This window comes from Neovison vison, chromosome 5 (genome assembly GCF_020171115.1).
Source record: "Neovison vison isolate M4711 chromosome 5, ASM_NN_V1, whole genome shotgun sequence".
NCBI classification, from domain to species: domain Eukaryota; kingdom Metazoa; phylum Chordata; class Mammalia; order Carnivora; family Mustelidae; genus Neogale; species Neogale vison.
Window position 1 is genome coordinate 58,230,788 of NC_058095.1, and position 17,572 is coordinate 58,248,359.

The 17,572-nt window shown below is 44.4% G+C and overlaps 1 long non-coding RNA gene across 1 annotated transcript; it reads left to right on the top strand.

Moving 5' to 3' along the window:
- Positions 1-3,041: 3,041 nt before the first annotated feature.
- Positions 3,042-6,308, top strand: LOC122907785. Its single transcript, XR_006384748.1, has 3 exons — positions 3,042-3,122; positions 3,662-3,695; positions 6,102-6,308. It is a non-coding gene; the product is annotated as an uncharacterized LOC122907785 (long non-coding RNA).
- The last annotated feature ends 11,264 nt before the right edge of the window (positions 6,309-17,572 follow it).

Consider the following 17,572-nt stretch of genomic DNA (forward strand, 5'->3'; position numbering starts at 1 on the left):
GGAGAAGAAGGAACTCTTGGGCACTGCTGATGGGAATTCACACCAGTGCAGCCACGGTGGAAAGGAGTATGGAGGTTCCTCAAAAAATTAAATACCATGGATCCAGGAATTCCACTACTGGGTATTTACCCAAAGAGTATGAAAACAATACTTCAAAATGATGAAAGGTACAGTGTAGGGAATGCAGTCAGTGGCGTTGTAATAGCATAATGTGGTGGCGGATGGTCGATACCCTGTGGGGAGCGTAGCGTACTATATAGAGATTTGTGTTGTACATGTGAGACCAATGTAGCCTTGGGTGTTAACTATATTTCAGTTAAAAAAATACAAAGTACTGACATATGCAACAAGTGGAATTGACTAAAAAAAAGTCATGTATGCAAAAGATGCAAAACACACACACACACCAACTATACTCTACGATTTCCTTTTTATGAAACTCAACAGGTAAAAATTATCCATGGGCAGTAGACATCGATGGTGGCTGCTTTTGGGAGACAGCTATGGACTAGGTAGGAGGAAACACACTTGGGTGCTAGAAACGTTCTGTATCTTGATTTGTACAGTGATTATGTGGGCACCGACATGTAATGTTTCACTGAGCTGGACACAGATGGTCTGTGTACTTTTTTGTGTATAAGAAATAGCTCAATTTAAAAAATACCAGAAAAGATGTTTTTCCCCCTTGTGATCCCTCTTTATTCTTTCTCACCTTTCTTATGCTGGAAGGAAGGCCCCTTGGTATCTTCAGTTACTTCTATGGATGCTGGAAAGTCCTGCAAGAAGGAAGGGGCTTGAACACATTCAGAAACCTGCAGAGTGTGTACCATGAGTCACTGCCCTTGGAGATAAGAAAAGTCAAGTTGTCCTTGGAGAGCATCTACTCTGCGGTCCGGAGGAAGATGGTCAAGACCTTGGCTTCCTGGTGAGGAAACACACCTCTTTAGAGGTACTACAATGATGGCACTCAAGGGACATCCTGGAAAACTTCGGCAAAAAGTCATCTAGGCTTTTTAAAATCATTACAAATGCACGTGCATGCACAGTCAGCATCTCTTGGGTCTTACAATGTGCAGCAGAGGAATTTAAAAGGAATCATTGTAGCCTAATCGGGAGCTCATTCTTACATTCTCATGGGAAGAGCTAGAAAGCATTTAGCCCCAAACTGAAGGGCAGAGGGAGGAACTGTGGCTGAGGAGAGAGAGGTCCTAGGGACTCTTAACCCAGATTGCCTCTGCTCACTCCATGTTGCTTTGCCAAGTTCCCTGTTACTCCTCTAAGTCATTACCTGCCCTCTCTGCATTTTCCTCTGAGGCAGATCAAGCCACGAGATGTGTCCAGTTGGACCAGATGCATGGTCTTACTGGCTTTCTGTTTGGATTTGCAGAAACGTGTTGAGTCTCTAAGTGGGAAGTACAGATAACCAGGAGGGTGTTGGTAGAACTGGTGGGTGAAGAACGGGCTTTGAAGAGAAGCCAGTTGAGACTTTGTGGCTGACCCGAGAGGAAGAGCCCCCTTTTAGTCACTAGAGACCAGTCCCAAGGTTTTAGCCAGATCAAATGCTTGAATTGCTTTCTTTTAAAACATATGTACGAGAACACTTAGCTGGCCTGGAATTTTCAAATGATTTACGTTTTGGACAGAGAAAGTGGGAGGCTATTTATGCATACACCAGGTTATTCATTGTGTAAACCCTCAAAATTCATCCATGTCAAAAATGAGCATGTCCTTATTGAATACACATGACCTGAGGGGGACCTGCGCCCTCTCCCCCTTCTGTTAGATGGAACCTCTAGGAATGGCCATAGTTGTCTCGCTTCCTGACAGCCAGGCAGTCCCAAGCCAGGATATGAAAATAGAATGGGTCTGAGGTCCCCCTCTCCTCCAGGGTTTACAGAATCAAGGGGGAACCTTGGACAAAGCTCTTCTCACCAAGAAACCTCAGGTTTAAGTAATTCTGTGGATTTGAAAAGGTAGCTCCACATTCTGAATTACTCGTGACTCATCAAAAGAAGGAAATACTCTTAACAGATCCACTTCCCTTTTTCCTAGTGAGGAGATGTGTGGAACAAAAGATAAAAAAGGGAGTCAATGTATTTTTTTGTTTGTTTAAGTTGAATACTCTCCATTCAATTAAGATGGAATTAGATTACAATGGGAACCATGGGGGACCTTTACTAGATAGGGTTGCATAATTAGGCCTGAGAGATAGAGATTTGTACAGTGATTATGTGGGTAATGACATGTAACGTTTTCACTCCATCCATCTGTCTACCCATTTTCCACCCACCCATCCATTTATCTGTTCATCAGTTCACCCTTTACCCATCCATCTATGCATCTATCCACCCACCCAACAATTTACCCACCCATCCAACCATCTACCCACCACCCCTCCATCCATCCATCCATCCATCCATCCATCCTGTCAACATTTATTGATCTTACACTACATACTAGACACAGTTCTAGGCTTCAGAGATACTCCACTGGTCAGGGCAGAAAAAGCCTTTTCTCTCATAAAACCTGCCTTTTAGTCAGGAAGACAGACCAAAAAACCCAAAATGCTTCCTTGTGTGCCACAAAGAAAACAAGAGTGATGACAAAACAGCTGGAAAATGATTGGTGATTACTCTGGGTTCCAGTTCAAACCCCTTTGAATATAGACATTCTTCTCTCACAGTTAAGTTTTCTCTTCTAAATTCTTCTGCAGTGAACATTTGGGTCCAATTTATGAGGTTTTTATGAGGTACATTGCAGTGGTGGGGCAGGATTTATTGTGCTTTCTTGATGGCAAATATGTTTGTATGCAAAGTCTGCCTGAAGAAGCACACAGGAAGCAACTCATCAAGATAAAGGGAGGGTTGTGGAATTCTGGAACAGGAGAAAGACACGGAGTTTACTTTATAGCTCTCTTGGTCTCCTGAGATCATATATATAAATCAGTGATGGTGTATTAAGTTCCTTTCAGCCTCCGTAGAGGGGGGGAGCCAGTTCTGTGACTCACTGGCATGTCACTGCTCCGCACAGATGGTTCATTGCTGGAAGGAGAAGAGGCATGTGCTCTCACACAGCACGGTGAGGTTCAGACCTAGGACCCTGGTGGGAGCCTGGAGGTCAAGGTAAGTAGATTATGAGCCATGACAGCAAAGCTTCCCCCATCCTTGCCCTCTACTTCCCACCCCTGCTCACATCCCTTCTTCCCTCCCTCATCTTTCATCCTTCAAACTGCTGAAACCAGCCATCCACACCCAAGGCTTTGTCAAATTGTTGGTGTCTTCCTCAGTGGCCCTTCTGATGGCTTCCTGTAAATGCCAGACACTATGCTTTCTATTCTGTCCTGGTGTTGTCCTGCTTCTATGGTGCCTCACTCTGACTCCTTATTTCTTCTGGAAAGTACTTTTTCTTTGACTTTTGGGATGCCACTCTTTCTTAGTTCCCTTCCAGTTCTGGAGGCGGGGAGTCAGATGGACAATTGGGAAGGGCATAGGTGGGAAAAGCTTCAGAAAGCAGGTGGACTGGCTCCAGGTGAGCTGAGAGGGATAAGGCGATGAGTTCAAGGTGGCGGGAAAGAAGGCAGGGCCATGCCTTCACCCCAGCCCCTCATTTCTTCTCTAAAAGACACATGTAACTGAGCTATTCTGTTGTTCTCTTTTTGTAGAGATGAGTTTCTAGGATCAGCTCACATCAGGAGGGTAAGTGAGATATCTTCCATAATGTCAAAGTCAAACTCTGTGAACCTTTATGTATAACAATGGTTTTCAACCCGGGGGGCAATCAGCAATCTCTAGAAACATTTTTAGTTGCCACAGCTTGAGGCAGGGGAGCTGGGCCACTAGCTAGCAAGCAGAGGCCAAGGATGTTGCTAATCATCCTACAATGCACAGGACACCCCCCTGCAGCAAAGAATTATCCCGCCCCAGGTGTCAGTAGTGCCAAGACTGAGCAATGCTGAGGTACGCTCTTCTTAATTTTCTTCTTAATCTTCTAGGGTTTTTTTTTTTTGTATTTTTAGTTTTTGTGGGGTTTTTTAGCCACCAGTTAGCATTAGCATGTTCAGTTGTTCTCCAACTTCAGCGAGATCACCTGAAGGACTCATTATAACACAGATCACCATGCCCTGCCCTCCCAGATTCCCATTCAGCAGATCTGGGGTACAGCCCAAGATTTCACATCTCTAATGAAGTCCTGGGTGATGCTGCCTTTCTGAGGACCACACCTTGAGAACCCCCACTGTAGTTTTACTGGGAGAGGTCTAAGTACCGAGTTAAATAAGGGGCTCTTGGACCCCCTGAGTCCAGCATGCCATGATCCCAGCAGGGGACAGAGGCTGAGCAGTTTTCTTGCCCAACCTCAGAGAGAATGAGGGACCGTGTGTGTGTGTGTGTGTGTGTGTGTGTGTGTGTGTGCGCGCATGCGCGCATGTGTGTGTGTGCAGTATACCTTGCTTACCCCAGAATAATAAATGTGCCATTTGAAGCAAGTGTACATCTTTTGTGGTCTGGTTTTACTCCATTTTGGATCAAGTTCAATGTTCCAGACCCAAGACAACACTGATCCATGGTTCCAACCAGGAACTCATTTAAATTGAAGCACACTCATGAAAATAATTCGTGAGGCTCTAACTTCATTTTAATAAAAAAAATCTTCCTGCCCCCAGAGTAGTGTCATGTGCATTTTACATCATTATACAGATAAACAAAAATTTAGAAATCCTACCAGCTCAAAATTGCCATTAATGCCAAAGCTCTGTCCATCCACATATGTGTGTGTGTGTGTGTGTGTATACATCTATCTCCACGAAACTATCACCACCATCATGATGGTAGATGTATTATCCCTCCCCAAATTAGCCTCAAATCCCTTTGTAATTTCCCCAAGCAATCGCCCATCTACTTTCTGTCACTTAGGTCACTGCAGATCAACTTGCATTTTCTAGAATTCTATATTTTTTTAAAAAAATCATGCAATATGCACTTCTGGCTTCTTTCATTCAGCATAGTTTTTTGAGATAGATACACATCAATGCATGGGTCTATAGCTGACTTGTTTTTATGCCTGGGTAGTATTCCCTTGCGTAGGTATGCCACAATTTGTTTATCCATTCATCTGGTTGGTCGACCTTTGGGTTGTTTCCACTTTTTTGGTTGTTACTAAAAGTGCTGTAAATATTTGTGTATAAGTCTTTGGGTGGACACGTGCTGTCCTCTCTCTTAGAGAAGTACATAGGAGTGGAATGGCTAGCTCAAATGGGAAATACATGTTTCAACTTTTTAAGAAATGGTGGTACTGTTTCCCAATGTGGTTGTAGCATTTTCTGCTTCTACTAGTAGGGGATGAGAGTTCCAGTTGCTCCATATCTTCACCAATCTTAGTATGGTTCAGTCTTTTTAAGTGTAGCTGTTCTGTTATGTGTGGGGTGGTATCTCACTTTGGTTTTGATTTCCCTGTTGTGTTAGGATGTTAAAAGTCTTCTCGTTTGCTTGTTTAACTACCTTCTATCTCTTTGGGTAAAATGTCTGTTCAAACGTTTCACCCATTTTGAATTGGGTGGTTTGTGTTTTTGTTGAGTTTTGAGAGCTATTGATGTATTTTGGATACAAGTTCTTCCTCAGGTAGGTAATTTACAAATATTTTCTGCTGGTTTGTGGCTTGTCTTCTCATTCTGTTAACAGGGAGACCACGGGCTGGAAGAGGCCTTGAAGTAAGTCTGCTCTGAGGCTCTTGTTCTGTAGATGAGGAAAATTGAAACAGAAAGTTCATGTGACTTGCCCAGGGCTGCACAGTGAATGGGTGACTGAGCTCAGATCAGGTCCTTTGTCTCGCAGCAGGTTTGCCTCTTTGAGCTTCATCCATGAAATAATTTAACTTAGGTTATTGACAAGTAAAATATCCAGTCAAACTAGCTATATGTCATCATGAAGACCCAAAGATGCATTATTAAATTCTACCAACCTTCCCCAAACTTAAAAAAAAAAATTACTGATTGGATTCAAGCTGGTATTCTAAGTAGACAGATCCACTGAATCAGCTCTCTTTAGAATGTTAATATGCCTAGAACCATCCACCCACTCTAAATGATATCTTGTGATTATTCTCAGACCACCCAAAAGAAGAGAGGACACAAAATTCCTGTTCTGACCCACAAACTGGTCAGATTTGGCTCGAGGACCCTTGTGGGAGCCAAGAGGGCAGCAGATGTTTCTGACCAGTGAGTAGATTTGGGTGGGTGGATGGGAGGAGCTTGTCAAACAGATACTGGGATATAAGAGATCACAGATCTAGAGGACCATAACATTAGAAGGGAGTTTGGAATGCATCTTTCCCCCTCCAGCCCATTCACTGCTATATAAAGGGCATGCTTATTGGTCTTGCCCATAGTCACCCACTGACAGATGAAATGTGATTCAGATGAAAGATGATTGTGACAGGTGTACAGGTGTACATGACTGAGACTAGGAGAACGGGATTGAGGGCCAGCCATTCTGATACTGAATGGAGAAAGGAAGAAAGAAAATACCGAAAGCTTTTAAAAGGAGTATTTATTATGTTGGTCATGATCTCAACTGTGGCATCAAATAAAGACAGAAATCCAATGAGGCCCAAGTCATTTTGCTGCCCATTTCTGGCTTATTTTATCCATAGCTCTATGGAGGCACAGAGCAATTTTGCAGACATTTTTTTTCCTTCAACAGTTACAAGCTGGCACAATCTCCAAGGTGAAATGTAGCATGGATCCATGTATGTAGGCTTAGTTTTAGGTTTCAAAAGTCAATTCCATAAGCACAGCTTGGTATAGGCAGAAGCATCCTTGCATCTTCTGAACTAGTGAAACCACTTTTGGACCATGCCTTGAGCTCCTGGAACATTAGAAAATTGTTACCATATTCAAAAGGTGAGTGGTGAGAGGATTGGAAACCATGTTGTATGGGGAAGGGTTGGAGAAGTTGGAGATTTTGAACAAAGCCTGGGGAGGAGAACCATTGGCTGGGATGGTAGTAGTGTTCAGTTATTGAAAGGGTACCATATGGAAGAGGGATTCCATTTCTTCTGAACTGCCCTTGATGATTAAACTAGAATCAAGGGGAAAAAACAGACATGAAGACACGTCTGGCTTCCTGAAATGACACCCTTTTTGTTAGTTTTCACTTGGATAGGCTGTCTCACCGAGGAGTGACCTGAGAGGTCATACTGGGTTTCTTGCATGTGTAAGGAGTTAGGATTTGCAGTCCTCAAGGAGCTCTTACCTGTGCTAAGATTCAACACCTTCACCTTCTTCCTTCTCTTTCCCCTCTTTCTCTTTTTCTTGGTGCATTGCCCTGTATGGGTGCATTGCCCTGTATGCTCAGAGCATGCACAAGATTATATGAGACACAGATCTTACTTTCTCTTTGTAGGCACTCTTTGGGAAAATATCATTCCATATTGTCACTAGTAGATTACTAAGTATGTATTATTGCTAATATACTATGAATATACCCCTTTACTAAGGGATGAAGTGAAAGAGAACTCTTCTTTGACTTACAGATGTTTTCTCATTTTGTGAATCAGTGTTCTCCAGAGAAACAGACCCAATAAAATGTATATATATGGGAAGAGATTTATTTCAAGAAAATGGCTCACATGAATGGGTAGGATGGCACACTGGAGGCTCAGGAAAGATGTGCAGGTCAAGTTCAGAAGCTGGGGACTGGTTCTGGAGAGGACTGCCTTTAGTTCTAGTTAGGTCTTCAACTGATTAGGCGAGGCCCACCCACATTATGGAGGGTGATCTACTCTAATCAGAGTCCATTTAAATATAAGTATCATACAAAAACACCCTCACAGGAACACCCAGAATAATATCTGACCAAATCTCTGGGTACCCCATGGCCCAGCCAAGTCGACATGTAAGATCAGCCATCCCCCCACCCTGCCATATATAGCCTTTTGTGTCTATACCTGGAACACTTTTTGGCAAGTTTTGTAGAAGCGAGCACAATTATTTACTCTTCCTGTATTAGTCATCAGTGTTAATCCCTGCATCTGTCCCCAAGAAGCAAGAACTTTCATTTCCCTATGTGAAGTATCTAAAATAGTCACATTCATAGAATCACAGAGAGGATGGTAATTACCAAGAGCTGGGGAAGAGGAAATGGAGATGTATTAATCAATAGGCAGAAAGCCTCCTTTGAGCAGGAGGAATTAGCCCTAGAGAAGTGCTGTACAACATTGTCCCTATCTCCCCAACATTTCTATATATACCCTACACATTTGTTAAGAAGTAGATCTCTGAACAAACTGTGAACTGATCTTACCATAATTTTTAAAAAATTAGCTGAGGAGGTGGAGGTTTGGGGAGGCCAAAAGACTTGCCTGAGATCGTACAACCCTGAAGAGGCCAAGATAGGGTCCTGGTCTTACTGTGTCTACCACAGATGGTCTCAGCCGCTAGGCCATCCAGCCCCCCTGCATAGATGGACAGACCCTCAGGCTTACAGCAGAGCCTGGCCCTCTGCTTGGCCTCATGTCATTTCACACCATGGGAGTTCTCACCACCTTCCCTGTTCTTTGTCTAGGGAGCAGACAGCTGGAGTCAGGTATCAGAAAAGGGTGAGTGACATTCTAAATATATGACTTCCTACCCCTCCAAATGCTATATTCTCTATATAGGGAAAAGAGGGAGCAAAGTTAAAGCAAGGTCATCTGCAAGGGGAATATAACTTGTCCAAGATGTCTTTGGGATCATGAGGAGCCATAGAGGAAAACCCTATCTAGCATGCTTCCCCATAAATGACTTTGAGCAATAGTTTCTTCATTCAAAGAAATACTGTATTTTATTCGTTCTGGGCATGCCTGTTTTCACACTTTACCATCTCTGACACTGGGATGTATCTCACGTTGATGGCGTCTTATGTCATAGTCCACTTGGCAGCCATATATTTTTTCCCATAAGAAGATATTTTTTAAAACCATAGTACTAATGAAATATAGTTGTTAGGTCATGTGACAATTGGGTCAGATCAACTGTTGCTTACAATAGTTATTCATCAGCTAGAACTTTAGGTTCACTCTTCAAAATTTAAGAGTTTTCATACAGTAAAATGAACTTTTATGGGATATGTGAATGGTCTGTGGGTTTTAACCATGTACAGGTTCACGAAATCACCACCACAGTTAGGATGCAGAACAACCCCAATCAGTCCCCCAAATCTCTCTTGTGTTATCCCTTCAGAGTCCTCCTTCCCTCTTCCCAAATGCCCCCCAACCTCTGGCAATCACTGATTTCTTCTCTATAGTTGTATTTTTTTTTTGAGAAGGTCATATAAAGGGACTCTTCCAGTAGGCAAGCTTTGAGACTAACTTTTTTTCCACTTAAAATGCCTTTGTGATTTGTTTAAGCTACTGCCTACTACATGTGTCAATAGTTGGGTCCTTTCTTCCTGAATAGTGTTTCCCTGTATGGGTGAGCTACAACTGTTTGATCATTCACCTGTTGAAGAAAGTTGGATTGCTCCCTTATTTAAGCAGTTCTAAACAGAGCATCTATAAACATTCATGTACAGGTTCCTGTATGAACATAAGTTTGTTTCTTGGGGGCAAATTCCCAGCTGTGGGATCATTGGGTCACATGGTGTATGCATGGTTTAGCTTCTAAGAGACTGTCAAACTGTTTTCCAAAGTGGCTGCACTGTTTTGTATTCCCACCAGCAATGTCTGAGAATTCTGGTTGCTCTGTATCCTTGTCAGCACTTAAGATTGTGTATTTAATTTTAGCCATTCTAATAGGTAAAGAGTGGTATTTCTCTGTGATTTTAATTTGCAACACTATGATGGCTGGTGGCGATGGGCAACTTTTCATGGACTTAATTACATATATATTCTTTGATTCAGTATCTGTTCAAGTCTTTTGTCCACTTTTGGAATTGGTTGTTTTCCTATTGTTGAGTTTGAGGGTTCTTGATATATGCTGGATACAAATCCTTTGTGGAATACACAGTTTGCAAACATTTTAACACAAACTCTGGCTTCTCTTTTCATTCTCTTAAGATTGTCATTCACAAGGCAAATGTTTTCATTTTGATGAAGTCCAACTTCATCACGTCAAAAAACTTTTTTGCCTAACCCCTAGGTCCCTCAGATTTTGTTTTCATGTAATAAAAAGTTTTATAGTTTGACCTTTTAATCTAGAGTTTGTTTTGCGTTAATTTTGTATAAAGTATGAGAATTTCAATTGAGGTTCCTTTTTTTTTTTTTTGCATACAGAGTTTTTTTTTTTTTTTTAAAGATTATTTATTTATTTATTTGAGAGAGAGAGACAGTGAGAGAGAGCATGAGCGAGGAGAAGGTCAGAGAGCGAAGCAGACTCCCCATGGAGCTGGGAGCCTGATGTGGGACTCGATCCTGGGACTCCAGGATCACGCCCTGAGCCGAAGGCAGTCGTCCAACCAACTGAGCCACCCAGGCGTCCCTTGCATACAGAGTTTGACTATTCTAACAGTGTTTGTTGAAAAAGACTATCCTTTCTCCTTTGAGTTGCTTTTGAAGCTCTTTCTGAAACTAATGCAAGTGGATGTGTTTCTGGAATCTTTGTTCTGTTTTTCCCTTTTCACAAAAACACACTCTCTCAATTATAGTAAGTGGCTCACTTTGGGTTTAAATAAATGTCATTCTATGAATGGGATTTGTCACATCCATGTAATGTGACTTGTTGACCTAGGATGGGTCGACACAATGGTAAGAATCAGAAGACCTAAGGAAGCTTCAAAGAGGGAAGAGTTTGTGCCTCTGAGATGTGGAATCTGGAGAACAGAAGGGCTGAGGTGTACGGCTGTAGTTCTCCATTATACTCTGAGTCAGTTACACTCTGACTTTTTATACTTCTTTGTTTAACTTTGAAATGTTCAGTATCAATTTTTGTTATTTAGAAAAGGAATGGAGATAAATGGGTACCATCAGTGGGCATTTTAGAGGTACTGGTAATGTTTGCTTTTTTTCTGGGTGCTGTTGAGTGGGTGTCTTCCTCTTGCACAAGCCCACTGACCTGTCTGCTTAAGCTCTGTGCACTTTTCTCCAAGTGTATCACATACTTTAGTCAAATAATTTACAGAAAATGTAGCCACCTCAGGGATTGGAACTGTGAGCTTAGAGATAAGATATAGATATTTACTTTTCATATTATAACCTTCTGTTATGTTATTCCCCCCCTTTGTTTTGATGTATTACCTTTACAAAATAATATTTAAAGGGATTTTCAGCATGTCAGCTATAAGGAGAGAAGGAAGTGGACCCTCATTATATACACATGGGGAAGATGACCAGGATAAACCTCTAGGAGAAAAAAAAAAAAAGCTGTGGAACAGTATGGTATAGTATGATGCTTAAAAAAAAAAAAAATAAAGGAAAGACTGGAAAGCATCTACCCATGGCTTGGCTGTTTTTCTTCCTTAACTGTGTATTTCCTTAATAGTATGTGTAAGGGCCAGGATTCTGAGAGGCAGTGGGGGTTCCATTTTCAATGTTACACTTTGCTGCACGGGACTTTTCCCGAATGAACTTGTATTCATTTGATAATTATATAAAAAGGAAAGAGAAGTGGGAAAGTTAGTTATAAAATAATAAAATTAATGGACACCCTGATATAGGCATTTTGGTCAATCTTAGGCGGTCATGTCTGTTGGGATATCTGAGACCATGACCTCAATATCTGTAAGTCTGGCACATGGTAGATTCTCACTTGACGCTATTTCAGATAAAACATGGAAATAATAAAAGTATTTCTTGGTACTTGTTCAAGTTAGTGTCGCAGTTTTGTTTTGGCTCTTAGTTTCAACTTTTCTTTTTTCAAAAGATTTTATTTATTTATTTATTTATTTTTAAAGATTTTATTTATTTATTTGTCAGAGACAGAGGGAGAGCGAGCGAGCACAGGCAGACAGAGAGGCAGGCAGAGGCAGAGGGAGAAGCAGGCTCCCTGCCAAGCAAGGAGCCCGATGTGGGACTCGATCCCAGGACGCTGGGATCATGACCTGAGCCGAAGGCAGCTGCTTAACCAACTGAGCCACCCAGGCGTCCCAAAAGATTTTATTTATTTTTTTAACAGAGAGAGATCACAAGTAGGCAGAGAGGCAGGCAGGTGGGGGAAGCAGGCTTCCCGCTAAGCAGAGAGCCTGATGCAGGGCTTGATCCCAGGACTCTGGGATCATGACCTGAGCCAAAGGCAGAGGCTTTAACCCACTGAGCCACCCAGGTGCTCCCAACTTTTCTTTAGGATGTCTTTTTCACCAATGCACTGTGATCGATTGATTTTCCAGAACAAGACTTAGCAAGACCCCAGAGCTGGGGAGGGGAAATCAGGCAGGTGTCAGAGGCCATCTGTCCCCATCAGCAGGAACCCTAGCCTACAATGCCCTTTCTCATCCTTACTTACATGACCCCTCTATTTGAGATGTATGGCCCAGAGGTAGCCTCCCACTTGGCGTAAGAACGGCTCTCTGACATGGATGGCGTGGGGCTGACCTTTGTCATGAGTACCCCTTCGCCTTCAGATAGTCAAGCACCTTATGTGTCTCCCTAAAAAGATGCTGTGAAAATAAGCACTAGATTTGCCCCCATTTTATCAATGACACTAATGTTGCAAAAGCCAAGGAACGTGCCCCACATCACCCAACCAGTAAGCCATGGAGGCGAACCCCTTCCGGACCCCTTTGTTTATGTAGCTTTGCACATCTGTCTGGCCACACTCCTGCAAGCCTTTGGAATTCAGAGATCAAGAAGCTTCATTCAGACTTGGGCTGTCTGTCCTCAACCCCCTTTGCAACGTCCTTCCATCTCCTCAGTGGTTCTCTCTATCTGGAGAACTGGGGCCACCACTCTCATGGGCATCAATGCAACAACTCTTTATGTACGCGCTGGACACAAGAGTGTTGTCTTTCAGGGGCACTGGGTGGCTCAGTGGGTTAAGCCTCTGCCTTCGGCTCAGGTCATGATCTCAGGGTCCCAGGATCGAGCCCCGCACCGGGCTCTCTGCTCAGCAGGGAGCCTGCTTCTCCCTTTCTCTGTCTGCCTCTCTGCCTACTTGTGAACTTTCTTTCAAATAAATAAATAAAATCTAAAAAAAAAAAAAAGAGTGTTGCCTTTCAGGTGTAGAAATGGTAAGCTAGATCATAAACACAGAAGTGTAAATTACCTACGCCAACAGTCTGAGGAAGAATAAAGCTGCTTACGGTCCCACCACTCAGCTTGAAAGATGCCACTTTGACCAGCATCTCTGTAGTCATGGTTCCTCTGCCTGGTCACATCCCCACTCCTGCCCGGCACAGGGATAACTATTCTAGGGATGTCCTCAGACCCTTTTCTGCCTCCTCTAGAGTTTCATCACATGTGTTTATGCCCAAATTCAAGCTGGTCAGTTTTCCTACCCTAGAAATTTGTCGTGAAGTGAGGGGCGTTTGAGAGACCCAGCTCACTCTGGAGAATCAAGCTCTGAAATTCTGTGCATTTAGGGTCAGATTTGACATCGCAGCAAATCAAGGGCTGGGACAAGCCAGAGCTGTTTGGGAGCAGAAGTCCTGAATACACAGAGGAAGAGAGCCGACAAAGAGAAGAGAAAATGAGGCAGACACAGAAAAAGGAGAGAAAGAGAATGGAATCCCCCCAAACTACAGCTTTAAAGAACACTGGTGATTGGTTTTTGAGAAAATTTTCCCTTATTCAATAAATTTCCTTTTTACATGAACGAGTTTGAGTACATTTCAATCTCTTGTCAACCATGAATCCCTGATATTCTGTTTTCTGATATTCTATCTTCAAATAGAGCCACCTTCCAAAAATCCTTTAGTCTTAGCTGGGGTTTGCCTGAAGACAGAGCCTGGGACAAGGAGTAGAAGGAGGCGGTAATGGGGGAAGGTGACCCCAGGAAGCAGGGAGTTGGGGGACAGGGAAAGGCAGAAGGAAAAGCCAGTAGAGTGCACTTTATGGAGCTGGTTCCCCTGTGAGCAGCTGGGTTCAATCGTGTTCCAGAACCTGCAGGAACCCCATAGAATGTGTCTCCCATTTGCCCCTCATTGCCTGCCAACTCCTGTACCCTGTCCCTCTGGGGACATTAACTCCTCTGCAATTCTGGATGGTATCGTCAAGGGCTGAAAGCATTCTTACACTTTACAAAAACCCTCAAGACAGAAAAGTGCAGAGGGGGAAGTGGAATGCGCCATAAATGGACTTCCTCTTACGATTTTCTTCGTAAAGTTTTCTTCCCTCTAGCTTACTTTATGCAAGGATACAGTAGAGAATGCATATAACATGCAAATGCTGTGTGAATTGATGATGTTATCAGTAAGGCTGCTGGTGGATAGGAGGCTTTAGTAGTTAAGTCTGAGGAGGAGTCAAGAGTTATGTGTAGCTTTTTTTTTGGGGGGGGGGTTGTTTTTTTTATGTAGCTTTTTGGCTATGTGGGGGTCAGTGCCCCTAACCCCTATGTTCAATGACCAACTGTACAAAGAAAGGCCATTTTGCTTGCAAAATGTGTTCTCGCTTTCATTTTTTAAGAACATCTTCACTTTCTCTGGGGAAACCACCCCTTTCCCATTCTGCCCATCAGAGCTGCGCCACCCCCTCCTGCTCTAAAATGGACACTTGGCCCAGGCCTGGGTAATCTAACACGTCGTGGTAATTTCCAGATGGTCACATGACCCCAGTGGGTGTCAGTACCTTAGTTTGAACTAGTGGGAAAGAAGAATCTTTATTTAGGTTTTAAGCAGGTAGAGCGTGAGCCTGGAGCTGTTGATTTGCATCTTGTCCCGATGAAGGGGGGAGTCTGTTGAGAGTGAAGCCCACCCATTAGAATATGTTCCTGAGAAATGGAATTAAAAAAAATAAAAACACGCAGAAACAAACAAACAAAAAAGACTGAATCCTGGTGGTGTGGCACCATTTGGTTGCCTGGATCTAGCCATGCCTGAAATAGGTTTTCCATTTACTTAGGTGAGTAGATGTTTGAGTTGCATTTATGCCACACGTAACCCACAAAGTCATTGCTGAATTCTCAAGGATTCAAATGGGAGATGGGGTGGTAACAAGTATGAGAGGCCCAGGACGACCAAGGGGACCACTTTGGTTCCTTCCTGCGTCTCCACCAACCTATCAATTATTCTGGTGTGGGATTCCAAGTCTGAGAAGACCCACCTGTTTCCAGGGGAGGGAGGTAGGGTGGCAGCTGGTGGGGTCCTTCCTGGCTCAGGAGACCACATCTGCCTGGTTGCTGCTGGGCCGCTAATTTAGAGTCTGTCCTCCTGCCCTGGACCCCACCCACCATGCTGACTGGATGCTCCAACTTCAGGAAGAGCACCAGGCTCTTGTGTTTCTGACCCTGAATCCTCAGCCCTGCCCTTGCAGCCAACTCCTCTGCTGATATCACTGAGCATATGTACTTGGAATATTCAGGAGATGACAGCTGAGCCCCTACAGGGCGTTATTTTAGTGTCTGGAATTCCCCACTAGCAACCTTGGAACAAGTAGGCCCCTCTGGTTAGGTGCTACTTGACTCTGATGACATACAGATCTGGTAATTCTTTGGGCTTAGTGGTAAGCATACCTACAAGGATGCTTGCGTCTCCTTGAGAGATTGGCCCGATGTCCTTTGGTTCTTGACTTTCCCCGAGGAGGCTCATAGATTTCTTCTGGGCTTTGGTTATCAGTCAAGACCCAGGTTGGAAGCAGTTGTGCACTCAAGTGGGGTGTATTCGTTTTCTAGGGATGCTGGGATAAATTACCACAAGCTGGGGGGCTTTAAACAGCGGGAATGTATTGTGAGACAATACAGGAGTCCAGAAGTCTGCAATCAAGGTGGTGTCAGGGCCGTCCTCCCCCTCCTCCCCCCACCCCCAAAGCCTGTAGGGGAGAGCTCTTCCCTCCTTGCCTCATTGTCGCTCCTGGCAGTTGCCGGTTTCTTGGCTTGTAGCTCTAGTGTTCCAGTCTGTTTTGGTCATCATGTGTCATTCTTCTTGTGTGTCTGCACACGGCTCTGTCTCATTGAATTAGGGGTGTGCCCTACCCCAGTGTGACCTCATGTTAACCCATTATATCAAGTCAGGTCACATTTCGAAGGGACTAGGGCTGGGGGGACTAGGAGTCCTGTGGCACCACTCTGTGGTCTGGGATGGTCACTGGCTTCCATGACTCTGAATCAGACCCGTCCCCTAACCCACCCTGAGCTGCCCCAGTTCTGCCCTGAGTATCTCACAGAACACCGTCACCCTGAATTTCCTCATCTGTGGACTTGTCAGCCCTGCCAGTGACTCAAGGTTCCTGAAGTCCGAACACGTTCACAGAGGGGAATGCTCATCAGAGACTGGGAACTGCCTGGAAATTTGCGGGATTACAACTGTGCTGTGTGGGGTGACCACGGAGAGACAGGTGGATGTAGAATCAGCTTGGAACCACAGTGACACCTGGTGGCCACTCCACATACTGCAGCCAGTGGGCAGGGGGACACCCGGGCAGACCCACGGACACGGGAGGTCCTTCCTGCTGCCTCGTTCTCCATACGGCTTCTATGGGGAAGTCCCAGGGTCGGAGGTCTGACCTCCCCCCCCACTTTGGAGTCCTTGTGGCTCCAGCGCATCCTGTCCTGAAGCTAATCTCTGCCCACTACTCAGCGGACCTTCCTAAATTCTTGTGACCCAAGCCACATCCTGACATCAACCTTAACCTTGGGGCTTGGCGGGGGTGGGGGGGTGGGGGGGTAGGGGGGTGGGTGGAATCTGCAGTGATCACATGGCCCTGGGCATTTCGCTTCTTAGATTCAGTTTTGTACACGTGCATATGCATACAGTATATATTTCGATTTTGTAAGCGGCTTGGGTCCGAGGGTGGGACATTTGAGCCCTCTTTCATTTATGCATATTGGAAAAGTTTACCTCAGCAGTTATGATATTAGTGCCAAAAAAACCCATTCCCTACGCTTTCCAAGATCCCAAGAATCATGAGCTGCTTTGTGTACGAGAAACTACCCTCGGCGGGATGCCCACCGGCAACGAGAAGGGCGGTGTTAAAAAAGGGCGGAGTTTTGCTTTGAATATGCATCAGAAGGCTGGAGTGAGGTAGATATCCGCCCCCCACCCCACCAGGGCCACCTTAGCATCAGCTGAGAAACGTTTTCCCTCCTCGGACCCTTTAGTTCCAGGGAAGAGGCGGATTCTGATTGTGCCGTGGACCTGGGAGCCTCCAATCACGTGTGGCTGTTTTAATTCACATTCTTGCCGGGGCCATAAAACTCAGAATTCCGCTTCGCTGGCGCACAGACCCCATTTCCAGTGGTCAGTGGCCACCTGTGGCTCGTGGCTGCCACCTTGGACAATGCAGATGGTAGAGTATCTCCACCGTTCCGGAAAGTTCTGTTTGGCAGTGCAGCCCTGAAGGGTTGCCAAGTCCTGCTTCTCTTGTTGGAGGTGGACATGGGCAAGTCAGTCTTACATAAGCTGGAGGTGGTTTTCTAAGTTCCTGAGCAGCTGTTGGTCCCAGTGCGTGTGTGTGCGTGCCCTGTGCATGTGTGTGTCCCGTGCATGCATATGTGCATGTGCCCATGCATGTGTGT